Raw genomic sequence first — 3,684 nt, forward strand, 5'->3', positions numbered from 1 at the left:
GTGCTCTAAGGCATTGATTCAAAAAGAAAACTCTAAGGGCCTCTTTGATTCGTAGAATTTTGAAAACGTAGGAGTAGGAAAAGTATAGGGTTAGAGTGGCAATGCCCACTTGAATCCTATAAGATTAGCAATGAGTGTTTGATGCCACAGTAAAAACAAAGGAATTGTAAAAAGAAGTTCAAGTGGATGTTAGATTTCCTATGAAATGTAGTACAAAATATTTCCATAAGAAAAATTCCTACAGTATTGAATCCTATGATGCACATGACCAACATAGAAAAAAATCCTAAGGATTTCAATCCTCCATAAATCCTATAAAATTCCTTTGAACCAAAGGGGACCTAAGGCGTTAAGAAACAACTACCCACTCGATCATTCATCCTTTTGTCCTTGTAACACATGAAAAAAAAAGAATTGTATTCCTCTATTCCCCTCCAGTGAGTATGAGCTATACATAAGCAGAGCAAAATCAATTTAGTAAAAGGCATAGCTAGTACCCAAGGATCTTCGAGGAAAGGTGGAGCAGCTGTGGCATCGCGGCGGGGGCGAACTTCCTTGCAAAGAGGAAGCACACCTCGACCGGCTGCCCGTTGTACATGCACCTCTCAGCATTCCCCTTCTTCCCCACAAGCATCCCCAGGAAGTCCTCAGTCACGTCGGCGGCGCCGAAGGTGGCCGGGTGCGCGCCGCCGCGAGACCAGTCGACCAAGGTGATGCTCCGGTTGGCGATGCGCTCCGGAGCCTCGATGGAGAGCACGGTCGGGAGGTAGTGCTCGTCCACGTAGCACGGCGCTCGGCACTTGGTCCGAAACCGCGGGTAGTACCGGTCATCGGCAATCACAAACACGGCGAGGCGCCGGTCCATCTCGAACCACTGTGCGCCCTTGCGCCACTGGGAGAGAGTCACATCCGGGGCCAGCCCGGCGCGGTACCGGCCCCGGCCGTGCGGGCTCGGGTCGTCGAAGGCGCCGACGAAGCTGTGCCGAGAGCGGGTCAGGTAGGCATGCACCACCGGGAGCGGGTAGAGCGGGATGCAGGACTTGGAGACGAGCACGAAGCGCTCGTTGGTGAGGTCGAGGAGCGCGTTCGCCAGCAGCCGTCGCTCCGCGTCCACGACATTCACGTAGCCCCACCGCGTCGGCTGCAACAATGCACCAAAAGTGAATTACTTTTTTTTGCGTTTCGAAATAAGAAAATTGGAATGCACATTGTAGAAAGCCAATTGGTAAAATGCTAGCTTTATTCTACCAGAATCCAAATTCAGAACACACGTTGTAGAGAGTCAAGTGAAGAGGATATTTTTTTGGTGAAGGAAGAAGATTATTGGCCATGGCATCTTTGATTGATATAAGAGAAGACTTTTTGATGCCATGATGGTCATCACTTTCAGCGTCTCTTTCTCCACTCGTGATCGATCGTGTCACACTCGCCGGCACTTGTCATTTGCCTAGGTGTCGTCGTCGAAACCAGAGAGGCCACGTCGCACGCGCATCTCGGGATCCAGGCCGCCCGATGCTGATCGGACGGCGGCCGGAAGAACCATCCAAACGACCGACGGCGAAAGAAGCGAAACTTGATCGAAACTGCCGGAAAGGGAGGTGCCGTGGCGTGCGTACCTTGCTGGGCACCTGCCGGTGGTGGAACGGCGAGGACGGCGGGAAGTCGAGGCGGTAGCCCGGCGTGGTGTGCACGTACACGGAGAAGAGCTCCCTGCCTTGGCGCCGGTGCTGTTGAAGAAGCGCTCCCAGAGCGGCGCCAGCGGCAGCGGGCCGCGGGTGAGGAACAAGAAGGCCACCTTGGGGGTCGCGCGCCGGTGCGGCCGGCGCTGCGCGCGCGGCTCGAACGACGCCGCCCAGAGCAGCTCCTCGTCGCTCATGTTGTGCCACGCGCTCCTGGCCGGCGGCCGCCCCCACCACCGCCCCGCCGCCCCGCCATGCCGGTCCTCCTCCCCCTGCTTCTGGTGGTCGCACGCCGGTGGCGCGGGGAGCAGGGCGTCCGGCACGGCGAGCCTCGGGAGGCGGTAGTAGGAGGAGGCGCCGCCGAAGAACATGAGCAGGGTCGCGGCGAGGAAGCCGGTGGCGAGCACCGCGGAGAGCAGCACCGGCCTGAGGAGCTTCGCCGGGAAGCTCCTGGGCGCCGCCCTCGCCGGCGCCGCGTGCCCGTCCTTGCCGTCCACCTGCACCGCCGCTCCACCTCCTCCTCCCCTTCCTCCCGGCATGCCCCTGAGCTCAAGAAAAACAGAGATTCTTCAGACCGTGGATTGATCGATCGACCGAAACATCTACCTAAAATTCAATTCGGAATTAACTGGGGATGCATACGAGCAGCAGCGGCGGTTACTACTCAATCAAATCAAATCTTGGCCGGCAGGGAAACTTGGCGGTTTGCGATCTCTCTGGTGGCCGGAGGACGAAAGGAAGGAAGGAAAGAGCCGGCGACGGCGAGATTTCTGAGGGAAAATGTTTAGTAACTGGCCAAGGAGGAGGAGTAGGGGGAGGATTTGGCACGCGGGAAACGAAACGCATAAAGAATATCAATTCGCTGCAATCTTTTACTAGCACCCATCCAAGAACACAATCGACAGAAGTACAGTAATAAATACTCCCTCCGTCCCAAAATTCTTATCTTAGATTTGTCTAAATACGGATGTATCAAGTCACATTTTAGTATTAGATACATCCATATCTAGACGAATCTAAGACAAGAATTTTGGGACGGAGGGAGTAAAATAGAACAAAAGAGGAAAGTCATAAATACTAGTTATACACTGCCTAAGAATAAGGAAGGGAGATATGTACTACTACTGCTGGTGATAAAGGTTTCAATCTCCCGGGATTAATTAATTGGGGGATGCACACACTCCTGAATCTGAATTAGTTGATGTCCAAGGATGAGTTGGATGATCGGCGCTGCTTGGATTTGCTTCAGCTTCCGGCTTTGGGGAAGGCAGAGGAGGAGCTTCGATCGGGTTGCAGCAGTTCCGCAGAGGCAGAGGTGAGGTGGTGTCGTCTTGCTCTTGTCCAACCAAATCAATCAATCAGGCAGGCAGAAGCAACAAACAAACTGATTAACTGACGCAGGTGGTGTGTTGGTAAGATCCTCCTACCCTATCCTATCCACCTCTCCGATGTGCTAAAGAAATTGGAAAATTTGGAGGGAGGAGAAGAGAAGAGAATACTAGGAGGAGCAGGGAGAGCAGAGAGCCATGGACTTTTCGATGGGTGTTTTTCGAGCTACCCCTTCGAACATTAGCTTTTCCCATTTTGGTCCTGTTCCTTTTGTTTTTTCGTTTCTTGACAAGAGTCAATCGTTCAGACGACTGATGATAGTATAAGCGATGGATGGTATGTTTGGATTTGGCCCAAAGCTTTTGCTAACCCATGATTTCCCCAGCATTGCCGAAAAAAAATGTACTAAGATCTCTAAAATGTTGGTGTATGTTCCGTAATTTTCATCGTCATAGCCAAAACGATAAAAATTGATAGGGTTATGTTCTCGCCACAGTCACGGTCGATTGAACGGTCCTCTTCTTCATCGTTCTTTCCAATAGAGCATAGTGTCGTTGTCATCGCTAGCTACTTGATCCATAACGAGAGAAGGAACAAAATCGTCGCACTCCGTTATTGTGTTGTCGCTTTCACTGCCGTACATCGCGACGCCACGTCAGACATAAAATCCTAAAGG

General features: G+C 52.5%; 1 pseudogene; it reads right to left on the reverse strand.

Moving 5' to 3' along the window:
- Positions 1–274: 274 nt before the first annotated feature.
- LOC123072120 (glycosyltransferase BC10-like) lies at positions 275–2,595 on the reverse strand (annotated as a pseudogene).
- Positions 2,596–3,684: the final 1,089 nt, after the last annotated feature.

The sequence above is a fragment of the Triticum aestivum genome, chromosome 3B, assembly GCF_018294505.1.
Source record: "Triticum aestivum cultivar Chinese Spring chromosome 3B, IWGSC CS RefSeq v2.1, whole genome shotgun sequence".
Taxonomy (NCBI): Eukaryota; Viridiplantae; Streptophyta; class Magnoliopsida; order Poales; family Poaceae; genus Triticum; species Triticum aestivum.